This window comes from Pectinophora gossypiella, chromosome 18 (assembly GCF_024362695.1).
Source record: "Pectinophora gossypiella chromosome 18, ilPecGoss1.1, whole genome shotgun sequence".
Lineage (NCBI taxonomy): Eukaryota > Metazoa > Arthropoda > Insecta > Lepidoptera > Gelechiidae > Pectinophora > Pectinophora gossypiella.
The window spans coordinates 11,356,738-11,376,810 of record NC_065421.1 but is presented as its reverse complement, the minus strand read 5'-3'; the positions used below and the strand labels follow the sequence as shown (position 1 = coordinate 11,376,810).

Below are 20,073 nucleotides of genomic sequence, written 5' to 3'. Positions count from 1 at the left end.
GCATATAATTGCATAGGTTATATTTTCACAGACTAAAAAGTGCGTCACGGATAGTCTGTCGTCTGCGCAGGGCCTAAGTAGTAGTAGGAAGTACATTGTATTATTTAATAATTATGTTAGTACCCGAGTAATGCGAAAACAGGTTTAATCTCGACAGCGCCATCTATATTATTTTTGGGGAACGTACCCTGGAAAGTCGTTCATTATAACACAACGACCTAATGACTCGTCGACCGTTTCGACCGCTCCTTATCGACCTATTGTCATTAGCTCCAAAAGCGAGTCCTGTCTATTGTTACATAGTGTATATCGGTTAGTCGACATGAATGGATCCGTTTCGATCGATGGCTCATCTAGTATATATAAAACTATCTAGATTTCAGCGCACATCGCCCACGGTGGTGAACGAACAGACGTAACATAACACTCATAAATTTAATGCGAAATCCGTATTGCTGCGTCCAAATTCTGATCCAGATGGGTTGATACTTTCGTTTTTTTGTGAATAATGTTGTTAAATTGTGTAGGTAAGTAACTACAGTTACTTACACAATATAACATAATATATGTGTATCGTAGTTTCTTTGAAATATTATTATCATTTTAGGTTTAAGTTTTTTATAACAGACGAGTAGTATTTTATATTACTTTTCACAGACCAATTACAAAAAAGCATAGAGGATGTTCATTAGAATGACCATAAGGTGGTGGTGGACGACAATTTAATCCCGTCTGATGAATAATTCAGCAGTGAGGAGCTCGGTGGCGCAGCGGTAAACGCGCTCGGTCTGCTATTGTTGAAGTTAAACAACTTTCGCAAAGGCCATAGGATGTGTGACCACAAAAAAAAAGTTTTCAGCTCGAGCTCCTCCGTGCTTCGGAAGGCACGTTAAGTCGTTGGTCCCGGCTGCATTAACAGTAGTTAATAACCATCAATCTGCACTGGGTCCGCGTGATGTTTAAGGCCCGTTCTCCCTACTCGTATCCATCCATAGGAAAGGCCCGTGCCCCTGCAGTGGAGACGTCAATGGGCTGATGATGATGATGAATTCAACAGTGACACACGCGTATAACAGTAATAAATAGTTAAATAGTATTAAAAATGTTTCCATATTTTGGTTGTCAAACATGTTTTTAATTTACACTACACATAAGTAAAACTGACTCGTCATGTTTTACTGTATACATACATAGATATTCGTCATCATCAGCCGTACGACGCCCACTGCTGGGCATAGGCTTCCCCCAAGGATCTCCACGACGATCGGTCCTGCGCTACGCCTATTCCTACCGGGGTAAGCAGACTACGGAATTAAAAAATAAAATAAAATAAAAAGTCATTTATTTCTGAAAGTACATACTTAACAGTTGTTCGTGGATAGGACTTCCCAGTAAGTAACGAGGATACTTGAGTTGGGAATGTCCGAATTCCATTTGCTTCGATCCTGAATTCCTCACATACTTCTCTTGCTTCCGCTACATTCATCAATCGATTCGTACATTGTGTTTTACTGTAAGCATATATAGTTTTATTTTCATGCCCACTAAAGAAGTGAGTATTTTCATATATACCTAAATAATTTCCACGTCAAAACTCTTCGAGCATGATCCTTCATCCACAACACACAGTCTGTAAAGGCTATGAAACCCTCGTCAAATAATAAGTATGAAGACAAGTTTATGATTACATCGTTTCTTACATTGGAACGTCGTAAAATTTTGCGTGCGATCTTCAAAGAACTCCTCAAAGAGACGGTTAAAAATAACTGTTGGTTTAAACAGAGGTCTTACCTTTGGTTTAACTATGACAAGTGTTTGAATTTGAATGGCGATTTTTGGATGGTTACAAATGTACTTAAATGTAAAAGTATGATGAGATGATTGTGTGTGTAAGTAGTAATTTATATATTGTAATGTACTTATAAGTATTAGTGTACGGCCGGCCGGGAACGGCCCCCGTGGTCCAGTGGTTGAGCGTTGGGCTCACGATACGGAGGTCCCGGGTTCGAATCCCGGTGGGGACATATCACAAAAATCACTTTGTGATCCCTAGTTTGGTTAGAACATTACAGGCTGATCACCTGATTGTCCAAAAAGTAAGATGATCCGTGCTTCGGAAGGCACGTTAAGCCGTTGGTCCCGGTTACTACTTACTGATGTAAGTAAGTAACCTATATCTCGGCTCAATAGTAACCCTGACCCCAAGGTTGATGAGGTTGGTACTCCACCTCACAAGCCACACGATAGAAGAAGAGTATTAGTGTCTTGTGAATGTGTGTGCAATAAAAAAGATGATATTGTGATTTATTAATATACCTATCAATAACGAACAACTGGGGCTTAAAATGGCCACATCGAAGCAATTCATCTAAGAAAGCAATATTGCTATTTGACATGACATTTGTTTGCGCACTTACTTTTATATGAGCAAATGTTAAATTGCAACATTGCTTTCTTAAATGAATTGCTTAGATGTGGCCATTTTAACCCCCCCTGTACTCACTCCGCAATCCATCTGTGGACGAAGTGTGAAGAGTAGGGACAAGGTTCCTACAGACATATTTATTTAATAAAGATTTTCTCGACACTCTGAAGTCAGAGACCTTTTGAAAAGCTCAAAGCTCTAGAAAGTTATTACCACCGTCAAACTGTAGCAACATGTTTATGATATAACGATGTAAAAAAGGCGTTTATGATAAAACAGCCAAAAACAATAAAAAATGTCTAGATTTTATGGAAAATGACGTCAGATTGGAGCGTTGACCTGGTGGTCTGTGGCAGGCTGAAATCATAGCCACGTCTATAGCGAAATGCTCTAAACATAGGTATGGTCTATAGATAGAGCATTTGATTACTTTTACTATGTATAAAGTGCGTGAATGTATAAGAGTACACACATGCATCACGCCCATTTCCCGTAGGGGTAAGCAGAGACGCACGGAATACCACTTACTACGATCCTGCCTATTCCTGACACACCACTTTCGCTTCTAACGGCACTTTCTGACGGCCTCAGTGGTCCAGTGGTTGAGCGTTGGGTTCACGATCCGGAGGTCCCGGGTTCGAATCATTTTGGTTAGGACATTACAGGCAGACCACCTGATTGTCCGAAAGTAAGACGATCCGTGCTTCGGTAGGCACGTTAAGCCGTTGGTCCCGGTTACTACTTACTGATGTAAGTACGTAGTCGTTACATGAGTCATGTAAGGGGCCTTTGGCGGTTCAATAGCAACCCTGACAACAGGGTTGTTGAGATTGGTAAACCTTCGCTTCTTCCACTCTCATCAAAGACTTCATGCATGCTCGCCGGTTTAGTGTACACATGACCAGACCTTTCTTTAAAACATCCTGGATCTCATCGCGATATGTACATCTAAGCCTACCTCTTCTAACTCTACAACTTACACCAGCATTATAAATCTTTTTCGTAAGTCTACTTTCACTCCTATTTAAAAGTGTCTAACAAAACTTTTTCTCAGACGTTTTTCCTTCTCCTGTAAAATTGGGTTATACCCACTTACGAAGTTGTAATAGTTACGATTTCAAGATTTTTTTTTGACTTGACTTATTGTAGATTTGCCGCAAATGGCATTAACTACTTGGCCGTACAAAATTATTTCAAGTGTGGCTGTAAGATTGTGACAATGTGTAAAGACACAACTCACAAGTCTATTACTCTAGTGAATTAAGTAACTTGGCATGATTTAAGCACGCATGGCAAGCAGGATTAGTAACCTATTGTCAAGGTCCATATTAGGAGTACAGGTCAATGAAATATTTGGTGCTAGGTTCACGAGTGTGACCTAACACGACGCCCACGTCACCTCGGTGATTGTGTAGTCAATATGTTATGCTTAGTTTAAGAATACCTGTATTCTTAACATCGTATGGAATACTGAGCGGGATGGTTCAGATCATGATTCTGAGTTGATATCAAGCGGAATTTCCTGTCGGAAAATTCATTACAATTTTAGTGTTTTTTTTTAATATTTTCTGTTCCATACTTTTGCGACGAAAAATTCCACTTGATATCAACTCAGAATCATGGTCTGAATCATCCCTCAAAGTTTTCGGTACGATGTCACTAACGCACTGTATACCTATCGATAGACTTAAAAGACCACGTCTTTCATCTGAGAACCATAGAAATTGACAAAACAATTTGGTTCTGGCTCTCCTTAAATATTACCATAATGTGACCATAATCAATTTGACGCCTGTTGAGTTTAAATCTAAACTAGAATGATGATGTCACATATCTATTTATGGCTGAATTAGGCTGAGAACTAGGTCTTTAAGTTGAAATAATTATGATGTTTTATAGTCGCAACAGACATTGTTCAAATTGGGTGGTCGTAATTGTCCAAAAAGTTAAAACGCACTGAAAAATTTGTCACTCTCCATTAAACTATTAAAATGGTATATGTAATGAAACTTTATAGCTTAGTGTTATTTGTTTTGGTATGCTAGTTCCGGTGAAATGTAAAACATTATTAGCACCCTGTCTCTTGTTAGAAAAGGAATTGTTTCGTTTTAAATTCAGTAAGGACAACGTTATGTCCTTGTTAAAGCACTTGCTTTATTGTATTTTAAGGTAACATTTAGAAAAAATAGGGACAGAAAAATCTGTCTGGGAAATTAGGTTTTGGTTAATGTCTAACTGTATGAGTTACCTACATACAATACAACAATACAATACAAATACACTTTATTGAACCAAAATAAAAAAGAAATAATTACAAAAAGTCTCTTTACTAAGTACATGAGATTATTCTAATTCTCTGGGTACATTTTTAATTCTTATCTAGTAATAGCGTAATGATTTATTACTTTATTCTTATTTAACAGATTAATGGTGCTAATTCCTGTAAATACCATCTAATTTTATTTTAAGTTATATCTGTCATTTTCTTATCCGCCGAAAAGGAAAGGGACGGGTAATCGACAAGCATAAAATTTATGGAACACACGTCAATTTTAAGCACAAATCTAAACCAACCGTCTAAAAATTTTTCATCCGTCAATAACCCGACACAGTTAAGTAGACAGCACGTCAAACGGATTGCATACCAGCGACGTACCTTTTGATTCGCCCGGGTTATTCATTCATTTACTCATTCTTCCTAAAATTAAAAGCTGTGAATCATCCGTCCCTTTCCTTTTCGAGGGATATGAAAATGACGGATATAACTTAAAATAAAATTAGGCGGCGTCTGCAGGAATCGGGGCCATTATATACAGAATTTTGGTATATTTTGTGTCTTTTTTTAATTTTTTTTCAATTCTGTAGTTTTACAATAGAAAATTCCACTGGATATTAAATCATTATAATGAGCTAAATCATCCCCCTCCAGTATTCGTTATGATGACACCGTAATGAATACTGAGGGGGACGATTCAGACCATAATTCTGAGTTGATATCAAGTGGAGTTTCCTGTCGGAAAATTCATGAAAATTTTTGGGTTTTTTTTTAATTATTTTCAGCTCTATACTTTCGCGACGGAAAATTCCACTTGATATCAACTCAGGATCATGTCACTAACACCCTGTATACCCTGAAATTGACAATTAAAAAACAGACTCAGCACTTAACTAGTAAAAGTGCTAATAAATTGATTTACGGCGCCGTTCCGAGTAGCGTTGTCAAAGTGATGAGCGGTCTTTTACAAGTTTATTGCTCATTGACCACTTTAGCTATTGTTTTTGGGGTCTTCAGCCTTATCTAGTGTTACATCTTTTCACATGGGAATTTTTACACATAAGCTTAAGCATCGCAAAGACGAAAACTACGTTTTTAGACAAACTTAAAACTTCAAACCGCTGACATAAAGTGTTGTAGTTTATTTACGAGTATGTATATGTGGTTTTACAATGAGATAAAAATATTTATCCAAAATAACATGACACATAAGGTATAGCCATAAAAATAGCCATCCTTCTTATCGTGTGCGTTGTGAGGTGGAATACCAGCCTCATCAACCCTGGTGTTAGGGCAATGATTGAGCCGCCAAGGCCCCTGACATGGCTCATATAACGACTACTTACTTACATCAGTAGGTAGTAACCGGGACCAACGGCTTAACGTGCCTTCCGAAGCACGGATCATCTTACTTTCGGACAATCAGGTAATGTCCTAACCAAACTAGGGATCACAAAGTGATTTTTGTGATATGTCCCCCCACCGGGATTCGAACCCGGGGCCTCCGGATCGTGAGTCCAACACTCAACCACTGGACCATAGAGGCCGTTAAAAATAGCCATAACATATTGTAAAACAATCTGCACAAATTTTGTAATTAAGTATAATATATCATTATCCTCTTGCCATTATTCCACTCGAAGTGCGTTTAAGATAAGTAAAAATAGCGAATCACTGATAATAGTTGACGCGATAAATAGTGTGTGTTTCTTCACAAATGCATCAGGCTTGAAGGCATCCAAAGTTGAATGCTAATGAACAATGACCGTACAGCCTGTGACCATAATTACGTCCACATCAAAATTAAAAGATTTCCTCATTAATCACACTTAAATTAATCATTTCGAAAAGTTAAACGAACGGCAGAAATCATCAGACAATCAGGTAATCACAATGAAGCTAGGCCTAAAAAAACGCAAATCGAATTGTGGGGTCTAGCCAGGTCACGGTGGATGATTCCGACCAGACTAGACTTTATGGGTGACACTAATTAATTGGCGACGGCCGTTACAGTCCACCGCCCAGGCTGATGAACCCGGGATCCTTGCGCTTGTAGCGAATTACTTAATAAAGAATTTCGAGGTTTTCAATTTCGAACTTCTGAATTTTTATTACAACATTTTTTAAGAACGTCTAAGGCCCTGTGCCGGCCATTTTCTTGCAGTTACTGTCCCTGGCTTGGCTATTCAGGTTGAGACATTCAGAAAAATTCTAAGTACATCATATATTTTATATAAAAATTGACGATTCATAGTGATAGAAAATGTTACCGACATAGTGATAGAAAATGTTAGAAAGTCCCTCATTGGGTAGCCAGAGTCACATTCATCCCACGATGAATGAATTATCCCCGCCCCATCGAACACTCTACTATATTTTTGAGTACCATTTTTAGTCAGAGGTAAAATTACCCTACAGCTGCTTAAAATATGCAAAAAATACCAAATACTCAGATACTAGTTATGATATTACAGTAACTATATTGTAACTATATTGGGTAAAAGCCCTCAGCGGTCCCCCAGTTAATGCTATATGCAGCATATCTACAATCTTCATCTTCTATCGTGTGGGTTGTGAGGTGGATTACCGAACCCATCAACCCTGGCGTCAGGGTTACTATTGACCCGCGAAAGGCCCTTGACATGGCTCATGTAACGACAACTAACTCACATCAGTAAGTAGTAACCGGGACCACCGATTTAACGTGCCTTCCGAAGCACGGATCATCTTTCTTTCGGACAATCAGGTGATCAGCCTGTAATGCGTTATAACCAAACTTAGGGATCACAAAGTGATTTTCATGATGTGTCCCCGCCGGGATTTGAACCCGGGACCTCCGGATCATGAGTCCAACGCTCAAACCACTGGACCACGGAGGCCGGTAATCTACGATAAGTCACGTCAAATATAACAATCCCTTATAACCCCATTTCCTGTGATTACAAAAAAATCTGTTATAATGGCGATAATACACAATAATAATTCAAAAAACAGCCAACTGCAATTTTATTGCACAGTGCCACGCCATGTTATAAACACACTTTTTACCGTAAATCATAATAAAAATTAGAACTATGTCGCACGCTCAATCACTTTGATAGACGTCAAAGTTTTATCAAAATCGGTCACGTGACCGCGTAAATCACTTCGACGATAGAAATTAATTAGAAGTAAGTAGTTATTTATGTATTCATATTCTTTTTTGTTTCAGTTTCTATTCAAGCGTAACACAAGTTTGATTGAATTATGATTTGTTCTGAAGTTTCTTACGTGTTTTCTGATTTTAATGGCGTAAGCGATAAGGTAGAAAATAAAAGTGTAATGAACCTAGGTATTACAAAAGTGAAATATTCAGATAGGTATCTTACTTTTTAGCCCAATTAATTAGTTAGTACTTTGTGTATTATTTTCTAAATATGTACCTAACTTAATTGACACTATATATCTAATAATTTTCTCAAAATAGTTCAATGATACTTTTTTCATACACACGATTCTATTTCAAACTTCGAATGGGAAACGTGGTGGGAACGTTACCTTCTGTACTTGCACACCCTTTTCGCCTTTACCGCTTAACAATAGGTTTCAAAATCGTCAAGCTGGTGCAATCGGCTCACCTATCTCAGCTATGGATGAATCCATAGGTAAGGCAAGGTAAGGTACGCGAGGTATGTCAAGGTCAAGTTAGGGTCACCACTTGGCCACGTGAGAACGCCGTCACCTGGTTACTTGGGAGCGTACCTGTGGCAAGATGCCAGCCTGCTACCAGGAGCGCAGAGGTTGCAAGGAGTTGGCGGGAACACCTGGCGCATGCGCCCACCTGTACCTGTCGCGCGCCATTTTTATTGGCCTTGAAAGGTGGTTGCTTGTTTTGTTGTTAGAGCCCGTGCACGATGGCCGTACCGGGAGTAATGTATCGGACTAGCCGTACGGTATCGATGTAGTGTAGACATTGAATATGAAACAATTAAAATTATATTTTAAAAATATGCAATACATTTTTAAGAAGTTCACGAACTTATCTGTCTTAGAAACTTAAACAAACTTCAATAAGAACAGGAAAACTATCGAACATCGAACAGAGTATTGTCTTATTTTTATTAAGTCTAATGAGTAAAAATTGATTATCCAGATTGATAGGCACGAAAACAAAGAAATCAATCAAAATTTCACGATTCAATGACTTTAGTACCGTGAGCGCTTCAAAGAATTGTCGCTGCAAAAGACAAACTAATTTCAAGCCTGGTTGCGATGGATTCCAGGAATTTGCGAGTTCTAAGAAACAGCGCGGAAAGTTCAACGAACAACCCACAGGTAATCATAAAATTGCACATTACTCTTCAATAAAGAACATTACAAATAATAATATTAAAACACTTTATTGCACACTGTACACATTTGCAGAAATAATAACCACTAAAACTACTACTTACTATGTAGTAGCAACTCAAATACATTAATCTTCATGGTAGGTAGTCTAACAGGCAATAAGGGACTTTCAAGGCTACGTTTTCCAAAAAAAATATAGAAGGCGCTCTACAGTTTTAACATGATAATTAGAATAATCACCTATTTTCTCATTAGTCGGGTATATAACATAAACTGCCTATATACGTCCCACTGCTGGGCCTCCCCTCAATCAACCGGAGGGGGTATGGAGCATACTCCACCACGCTGCTCCACTGCGGGTTGGTGGAGGTGTTTTTACGGCTAATAGCCGGGACCAACGGCTTAACGTGCTCTCCGAAGCACCTTTTTTTTTTTTTTTGACGTGACTTATTGTAGATCCGCAGATGGCATTAACTACTTGGCCGGAATCCGAAGCACCGAACTCCGAAGTCGGGTATATAATTCTTCAAAAATATAATGAAATGGCAGAGACATATACAGGGTGTTAGTGACATCGTAACGAAAACTTTGAGGGATGATTCAGTCCAAGATTCTGAGTTGATATCAAGTGGATTTTTCCGTCGCAAAAGTATGGAACTGAAAATAATTAAAAAAAACACTGAAATTGTCATTAATTTTCCGGCAGGAAATTCCACTTGATATCAACTCGGAATCATAGTCTGAATCATTCCCCTCAGTATTCGTAAAAAAAAATCTTAGGTATTTGATATTTGGTTCAGATATGGTATATAATTATTTATACCCAAAAACAAAGAAAAAATAATCATCTGCCTGTTATTCAGGAAATTAGAAGGTTAAACGAAAGCAACCATGTACCGCGCCATCAATATTTTTAGGGGACGTAGCCTACAAGTCCCTCATTGTGCATCCTCCCTAACGTGAAGCTACTAGGGGTGGTGAAATAGATCAAAATACACTGGTGAGGGGTCACCTGACGCATGCGTATTACGAATCACCTGTCGTTGGGCGCATTCGCTGTTAGACACGCGACGAGAATGGCTGTCTGTATGAGTAGTCCATTGCCTTTTATGCTTTTTAAATCGGAGGATGATGATATTTGACTAAGTCAAAGATAAATTATAAAATGCTAATTTAAAAATAGAAGCCAGTCTATAAGATGATTAAAATCAAATTCCGTTTTACTTTTCGACTTTTTGAATTTTATTTATGAATTAAATAACAATGCGTGCGACGTTTGACCGCTTTTATTGATGACGTCACAGAACAGTATTTCCATACAAATTCCGAAGAGAACTTTCGTTTTGACGTTTCGTAAAAAGTATCTCATTTGACTAGGTTGTCAAGTGATGTTTTCCCTCACTGCTGAGCACGTGATCATCATTTAAGAACCAAACTTGAATTCGAAAACAAATTCGTCAATCATTGATTTAGGGCCTGTGCTGGATTCGAACCTGCGACTTCAAAGTGAGAGGCAAGCGTTCTACCAACTGGGTTACCACGCCTCCCCCTATCGACTCTGAGAACTAGGCTTTAAAGTCACCCAATCAACCAAATATGATAACCATTACTCAAATTACACGAAAGAATAATTTTGAAAGTCAATTTGTCTTGTTATTAAAGGAACGATCTTCCGCCAACATAAATAACTTGAGTTTATCAATTACTTGCACTTTTTGTTTTTTTCTGAGTGCAGCGACCTCTGCGGGCTGGCAATATTTCAGTGATGAAGCCTCCGGGGTAATCACGCCGGAGGGAACGCCTCCCGTCATTACCAGGAGGGCCGATTCTGGGATTATCCTTTAGGTTTGCTCGGTATTCAATTATATTTTCAATACCTATAGAATCATTAAATTTAATGTTTACTAAAAATATTCTACTTACGCTACTTACTTATATAATACTTATATTATATAAGTAAGTAATATATACTTATATTTAATTTATTTAATGCTTTATAATGTACCTAAGTACATAAAATCCAAACTCGTGTTTGATATTGAATGAAACCTATAGTACTAATACATTTTGCAACATTTTTCTTTATTGTATTTTTTTAAGTTAAAATAATTAATCTTATGTCAGAATAAGTAGTCCTAACAGTAAGATGATGTGTCGTCATTACTCTAGCGTGTAAAGTGCGCAAAGTATAATGCGCACGTTATAAATGCGCAAAGTATATGCGCATAGTGCTGACACCGCAGGTTTAATTCGCACTACATAAAATTATACCCCTGGAGCCTGCGACTGCGATGTGGATGAAAATAAATTGGTTATTTTATTTTATTATTTTACTCCAAAACAAAAACAAAAACTAGTTATTGTCGCGTTATCGTAAAAACCACGAAAAAATCCTTTGTAAAATACATACCGATGTGAATTTTGTTAACAAAACCACTAGACAAGCTAGTTTCAGACCATTGGAGTTAAAAAGGCCACAACGAAGCAATTCATCTAAGAAACCAATATTGCTATTTGACATTAGATTGCATTGCGCACTTACTTTTATACGCGCAAATGTCAAATTGCAATATTGCTTTTGTAGATGAATTGTTTCATATGTGGCCTTTTTAACCCCCCAGGTAGGCTTAATTATTACCCGAAATGAAATTAATTGAAAGAACTTGTTGTTATTCTAACTTAATAATATAACTTGACTCAATTCCTTTTCTTTCATTCTTATTAAACTTTATAGAAAGGTGAACTGTGGAAAAAATGTATTTAAAAAATCTGTCATACAAAAAACCTCAACACAACACGTTACCTGTATTACGGAAATCAAATAAGTACTTACAATGTGCTCCATTAAAAAGAAGTATAGAGAAGTGTGTCAGGTCTGAAGAAAATGGAATTCCATAATCTCTACTTACCCCGGTGGGAAATACGCATGAGTTTATAAGTATACGTTCCATTAAATTACAGTTCTACCCTATAAACGCTACTGTCACATCCATAATATTTTGTTCTATTTTATTTTATTTTCTGACGGGATTTGCCGCAAATGGCATTAACTACTTGGCCGGACAAATGGGGAGCGCCATGGGCTCTCACTCGGCATCTATTTTAACAACACACAGGACATTTATAAGAGGGGAACGGGGATTAAAATAACCAGTTTCATTCTACCCAACATCTGATACCAAGGACTACTTAAGGATCAGATGTTATCAGAAACCGTCGCGAGATACAAGAGATATCCATTCCGGTCTTAGTGATCTATTAAAAGGAAATCATCACATCACTATTTTAAGAGCCACGCTCTTAACATAACGTAACAAAATACGAAAGAAAAGAGAAATAGAAAGAGTACGAAAGTACTCTTAAGAGAGTAAGAGTAAAAAAGAAAGAAAAGTAAATGTTTAATAATAAAGTAATGTTTAATAAAGTAAGTAATGTTTTAATGTTGTAAATGTATATGTGTGTCGTAGATTTTACCTAAATAAACTTTTTTATTGTTATTTTTTAAAAGAGAAAAAGAAAGAGTAGAGGGCTCTTGTCGGTATAGCATTCCTCTCCATGTTACTTTTTACGGAAAATAGGGCAGTGGTCTCCCTCTTGTCTTCTGCCCAAAAAAAAACCAAAAAAAAGGAATAAAGCAACTTAATAATAATCATAATATAAATATTCATTACAAGTAACCATTGCCTCATATGTGTTAGTAAAAGACATATTTCTAGTGTTAATATAAAATAAACAGCCTCCATAGTCTAGTGGTTAGAGCGTTGAGCTCACTATCTGGAGGTTCCGGTTCGATTTCCGATGAAGACATTGTCTATCACTTTGTGAGACAGGTAAAAACGACAAAAAAAAAAACAAAATCAAAATCTCAGGTTAAAATAAAATTTGATTGTGTCCATAGGAATTAGCACCAATTAATTAGTAAGTAAGTAAGTAAAAAGTTTATTTCCTCGACAAGGTACAGTCATGAGCAATATAATGTACCCACTTTAGGACTCTGTCGCACTAACATTTATATGACATTTAGTGAGATTTACGGTGCAATTTGTCAAAAAAATATATGTGATATGGTACTAAAATGTATGCATTTTGATGCTCGTGACCGTACACGGTAGATATCAACTATAACGTAATTTATGTTTACATTTAATGTAATTTGTAGAGTCAAAGATCGTCTTACATATTTTTTTAGTTTCACTGTTCACAATTCGTTCGAGTTCAACAAATTCGTAATTCATTCAAAAATACAAAGTCAACTTGTCGGCATTCCTTAGTTCACTCACCCCTAAAAGGACTCATCTATTTTCACCCAGATATTTTTATCATTCGAAGGATTCTTATTCAAATGAGGATGCAAGATTCTCAGATTTATCCACGACTACAACGGAAGTCATGTCACCTGAACAGGACAAAAACTTCTGATCTTTTTATACTCATTTAAAGGGCTTCTGAGAAGGAAATGCTACTTTATCTTAACCCTTCGTTTGAATTGGTAAAAAATACGCGGGACAAACAGGTCCTATTGTATAACTTATAGATTAGTCAGTGGGTTTTGTGGGTCTATGATAAAGTGCGAAAATTAAAAATGAATATGAAATAGTAGAGCATTTACAATTAGTTTTTTTTAATACGATCCTCAAAGTGAGTTACGTATTTTGGCTTTGTTCAAATATCCGTAGGATTAAGTACGTCACATAGTATTTGTTTCTTCTATCTGTGCCGTGTTTATCAAACTTACAAGTCTACACGTTCATAAGCTACAATTTACTCACAAGTAAGTGTAAATAAATTACGTTTATCAAAAAAAGTAGAGGGATTGTAAAATATACTTGTAAAATATATATTGACACTTGTAACATGTAATTTACATGTGTAGTTTGATAAACACATTCTTGTAATAATTAATTTTTACAAGATTTTTTTTTAGTACAGGACTTGTAAGTTTTGATAAACAGGGCTCTGATGTACTAACTTTTATATCAAATAAGTAGATAATACATAATACTCTTAAACATCATAAAAAAGCAATAAGGCCACCAAATAGTACTGTATCTTTCTTCCATATGTGTAAAACTTGTTTTGTATGTTCTATGCAATAAAGTATATTCGTATTGTATTATATCATAAAACAATATTAGGTACTTCATATTATCATCGATTTTTCTAAAAAAGAAGACAATTTGAATACCTAATTGACAGTAAATAATTCCAGCTGGTACTGCATTCGTTTCTCGGAACATCGGCAGATCAAATAACAAATCTGGTCGTAATGTTTGCTAACAAACTGAGCTAATTGCCTTGCCTCGTTCCTAGGATAATCACCGCAAAATTGCCTAATTATTATTACGTACGCTGAACTAATACGTTAGTTTACTAAACCAAACGCCAAGTATTCGGCTGCTTTATGTTTCGACGGTTAATAATAGAAGCAAGTTCAGTATCCAGCTTACGACATCGTATCAACAGTGCCTGCATGTTGTCTTTGATTACTTGTGGCTCTGCCCACCCCATTAGGGATTACGGGCGTGAGTTTATGTATGTATGTATGTAAGTTAATCGTGTAGTTATCAGTATTTGTGCTTCTATGCTGTTCTGGGAGCAAATAAAAAACATAGAACACGTTCAGCTGCTTGTCTTCCCGGGCATGTCGTAAAAACCGACAGAGGGATTGCGTCCTCTAACATGATGGACTAATGTTATGGGCGATAGGCTGATCCCTTATCACCATAAGGTTCATCATATCCATCTTAGGACTTCGTATCAACAGTGGCTGCAAGTTGTCTTTGATTACTTGTGGCTCTGCCCACCCCATTTGGGATTACGGGCGTGAGTTTATGTATGTATGTATGTTATCAGTATTTAGATACTTCTCTGCTGGATTGGGAGGAGGCATAGAAGAATAAGGAATACTACTACGTATACAACGGAAACTTTCTGCTCCCCACCAGCGTCAGAGCTAAGTTTACCTCACCCCCCCCCCCCCCCTCGAACATAGTTTAGATTTGAATCGTGTCAGACGTGTCTGTGTATAAGGAGATTGTTGGTATGAAGTGTCCGGGGTGTGGTGGCGCATCTATTCGGGATCCGGTTACCGACAACAAATTGGTTGCTTAACCAGAGCGTGGTCGGCACGGCAACCAATTTCAAGTACTTATAATCTTCTCAGACGACGCGCGCCCTGAGCCGTGGTCCGCGCCAAACTGAGCACCCTCGGACCTGTGTCAAACTTACAAGTCTACACTTTCACAAACTACAAGTTACAAGTACGTGTAAACTACGTTTATCAAAAAAAGTAAAATTATGAAATAAATATTGACACTAGTAACGTAATTTACATGTGTAGTTTTGAAACACATTCTTGTAATAATGAATTTTTTACAAGTTTTTTTTGTAATACAGCTTGTAAGTTTTGATAAACAGGGCACTGGTGTCTTAAATATTGTACTGGGTGAGAGCCCTTAGTGCTCCCCATTGGCCCGGCTAAGTAGTTAATGCCGTTGCCGGCAATTTTACAATAAGTCATTCAGTTTCGGACCACTCTAGAAAGGACATGCAAGGGTGGTATCTGAAATGGAATTTACTGACCCAATTTGCGACATATTTTTTATGATTGTGCAAAGTTACGCAACTTGCGTCCCTGACCGACGCGGCGCGGGCGCAGTGACGGACGCGTGTGGGCGGCGGATGGGCTATCTCGTCCGCTCTGTCACTGTGCTCTGTGGTCCTATACAGGCTGGATGTATGAAGGTGGTGTAAATAGGTGACAGATTTGCGTTTAGTAAGTCACTGTAGTTCTGTTCTAAAACAATGAATGTCGAATTTGTTTTCGAAATCATGTTTGGATCATAAATGATTATCACGCGCTCAGAGGTGAAAGAAAACATCGCGAGGAAACCCACATTCCCGAGAAATGCAATTTTCGGAGGTAGGTGACCTAACCTATTTTGGGCTGGTTTTCCCTTCGCGGATTGGAAGGTCAGACAAGAGCTGTCAAATCTTCAGGTTAGGTAAGCGGACCCTGTGAAAAAGAAACGGAATAGTGCTAGGAAGATGATGATGTCCAACTAAAACGATGGCTCGTCGAACAATCGTTCTAAAGCTACGATGAATTTATAAATCGGAATTGATGGAATTATATATTGCTAGTAATTACGATAAATATAGATATTATTACTAATTTAATACCTATTGATTTCAGTACTTATTAATTTATTTATTTTTATTGATATTATTTTGAAGACTATTCTTGTATGACGTATAGTCTTGTATGACGTATAATGAATATTATGAATAAATGATTTGATTTGATGATGATTAAGTCACCGCCTTGTTTTCAAACGATTCAAACTCCGGTACCAGACTTGCACCAATGCGTTTTCACTAACACAGTTGGCTCGACCATTATGCGAAGACGTTGATCTTACAGTAAGGTGTGGATACTTAGTTCATCTTACGATGGATGTAGGTGCCTATGACTACCAATAGGGTTTAATCCTGAGCTTATGTTATAAGTAACCTCATCTAATGGTAAGTGAAGGCACGTTATCCATTGGTCCCGGTTACTACTTACTGATGTAAGTACGTAGTCGTTACATGAGTCATATCAGGGGCCTATGGCGGCTCAATAGTAACCCTGACACCAGGGTTGATGAGATTGGTAATTCACCTCACAACCCACACGATAGAAGAGAAGAAGATGGTAAGTGAAGATGTGGTCTTCTGCGGTGTAACGACACTCCGCGCACTCCATACAAAAATCTCATTCTTATAGCACACCCCAGACACTTCATACAAACAACCTAAATTTACACAGACAGTACACATTGACATTATCGTACACGCGCATCTGTGTGTGTGACGTCTAAACTATGTTCGAAGGGGGTGAGGTAAACCTAGCTCAGACGATGGTGGGGGGCGGAGGGTTGCCGTTCTATACGTAGTATTATTCCTTAGTATGCCGCCTTGGTAAGTGCGACCGAGACAGACATACCATGCGCGCTCCCTCTTACCCCTTAGCGGTGAGGCAAATGTAGCTCGGCGAACGACACGATTTGGTGCGGGCGGGGAGGAAAGTTACCGTTCCAGTATAGGCTTATTCTTTATTCTATGACAACAGACTTTGGCGATCAAAGCAGAGGTCCCAGGTTCGATTTTGGAAATGATTTAATTCCAAAATTGCCTCGGCTTTCAGCGCACTTTCTCGATGAAAGTGACTGACAGTGGAACATAATACTATTTACATTACGTTACAAACTTCAAAATCTATGCAATAAGAAAAAAAAATATTGAATTGTAAGTTAAAATTCTGTCACATTCCATACATCCTGTATGTCGCAATATCGGCTCTACCACCCAACGTACTTACACCTACATCAAGTGTACTCATGTGGAGTGATGTGTGCGATTTCTCATGCGTGTTTTAAAGCAGAACTATTTGCATGGAACTAGTTAAGTAATGGAAATGATTTGCAAGCGGAAATCTGTTTACTTACACTCTATACATCAGGGGGTACTTAGTTGGGGGGGGGTGAAATGGCTTAAGTGGGAATGGCTATAGGCTAGCCGCTAGTAGGTATACATGGGATTCAAATTCAAAAATAAAATATTTATTCAGTAGGTAACATACTTAATGCAGGACGGAAGAGGCGAGTCAACGGGACTGACTTGAACCTGACAAAGGGCAGTAGTAACTGTCAGTACTATTCAGAGGTGGAGGACAGGAGTCCTAGTACCTATGTCTTTGAAATAGACTACTCGTGTATCGTGCGTGTATGAAACGATTGATGTATGTGGAAGAAGTAAGAGAAGTGTGTTAGGTTCGAAGCAAATAGAATCCCATAGCCTCTGCTTACCCTGGTGGGAAATAGCCGTGAGTTTATGTGTGTATGTATGTGAGATTACGAGCGTTTTTAATGTACATTTTATGCAAAGCATTTAACTGTAGTTTCCAAACATAGAACTTTACCTAAACATCTCATCCGCATACATGACGTATGCCTAAAGGAAAACATCTTTCAATATCATTAGCCGTCCTATCCCACTTAGGCATTTTAATATCAAACCATTTATAGGAAGCTACTAAAACGCTGGTGCTATAAAAGTATTGTAAAAGTTATAAAATCCAAACACGATTGTGTGGCACTATAAAAATTCTCTGCTACCAAAATATGGCCCGCACACGTGGACGGATTAGGCTGATTTATATCCTTAATCCCCCAGGAACTCTCCTGATGGCTCTTAATGATGAAGGTAAGCCGCCACATTACCTGAAATGAAAAAAAAAACTGTTAGAATGGTCTAGGTAAATATTCAACACAGATTTTGTATCAGGAGAACAGAGGGGTTAAAAAGGCCACATCGAAGCAATTCATCTAAGAAAGCAATGTTGCAATTTGACATTTGCGCATATAAAAGTAAGTGCGCAATGAAAACAAATGTCAAATAGCAATATTGCTTTTTTAGATAAATAGGCTAATTTCCAATTAGTCAAATCAGTTACTTTTTGCTAAACGTCAAACAAAACACGAAATTACTATGGAATCTGTATGAAAAAGCACACTGTGACGTAATAGAGACACGTGATAAAATGTCGGACTTATTATTACGTAATTTTTTGATTAAACATCATGAATACCTAAGTTAAATAGAAAAAAGAAATTCTTGTTCGTTAGTTTTAGATCTGTCTTTATTTAGTAATTAGAATTTCATAATTTATGTTGAACCTAGTACACGACCCAATTGCTTCGATGTAGCATTTTTAACACCCCAGTACGACAGCAGTAGCATAGAAGTCGTCGAATATTTTAATATATTTACTTATACTAAAAACACAACCTCCAACCAACCTCAACCAACCAACCTCAACCAACCAACCTCAACCAACCAACCTCAACCAACCAACCTCAACCAACCAACCTCAACCAACCAACCTCAACCAACCCAACCAACCAACTCAACCTCTTGGTGTACCTAACATAACATAAGCTCATGACTATATCGCAATGGGGTAGTCAGAGGTACATCCATCGCAAGATGAACTAAGTAAAACCCACACCTCACCAAGCTCTTTAATTTTCTGGTGTATTTATTTGATTAAATCAAAACCCGCAATACGATCCCGCGTCACCATGTAACCAAAGGTTGCCTGGAACACCTGGAAGTGATTCCTACTGGGCAATAAAGCCGCGTTATACTCTTCTATTTCGCTTTAGTACGTAATTTCGTATTTCCTGGGTGTGCAAAAAGTATACTTTCAATTAGTTGTAAATACTTTGTCTATTTCTTTTAAACTTTTCCACTGCCAACTTTCAGTTACCGACCTACTTACTTAAATATTAAATAAAAAGTAAAAAGATTTTTTGTAAGTAACTCTATGACCCTATTTTACCTCACACTCAAGCTTTACCTATAAACAACTTTTCCGCCAGCTTGGCAGAGCCAAACAACTTTTCCTAGCCAAAGTAAAACACTTGAAACATCAAAGAGTTCCCTAAAACGGTAAAATGAAAGCCCAAACGGGTATTCGACCTTGGGCAAACATTGTCTGGTCAACAACTGGGCCCACATTCTGGCCCACCTGTCACGAAGGCTCTAACTTAGCGAGGAACAGCAAGCCCTTCGCACTTGACTGACCTTCATACTAGTCTCAATACAAGTAAATAATGAGTAGACCTATCCCCATAGCTAAGTTTACATCCATACATAAGTCAGGAGATGGATTCTCTTGTTAGTATAGTAGGTGTACTAACATAAATATACCTACTTACTTACTTACTTGGTAGGGTAAGTGATTGCGCTTATTTTAAGCCACTCACCGTAGTATGTGGTTAATTGAGGCAATCGTGTTTTTTATTTTGTCAATTTTCCATTAGTCAAATTATAACTCTTACAATTTGACACGCTAACGTTTTACGTGAAGTGACCTGAATAATTAAATCATAGATCATAACTGACACAAATTGACATAATACCTATAAATCTTCCTAATTAGATAGATCTCTCCATACTAGCTTAGCGGCGACGTTCACAGAACTCATGAAAATCAATA

General features: G+C 37.7%; 1 protein-coding gene and 1 non-coding gene across 3 annotated transcripts in view; both read right to left on the bottom strand.

Moving 5' to 3' along the window:
* The window catches only part of LOC126375191 (papilin), a 146,680-nt gene that overhangs the window by 65,686 nt on the left and 60,921 nt on the right, over positions 1-20,073 (bottom strand). The gene's annotated exons all lie outside the window — the stretch shown is intronic.
* On the bottom strand, positions 7,507-7,579 carry Trnam-cau (transfer RNA methionine (anticodon CAU)). The gene has a single exon. It is a non-coding gene; the product is annotated as a tRNA-Met (tRNA).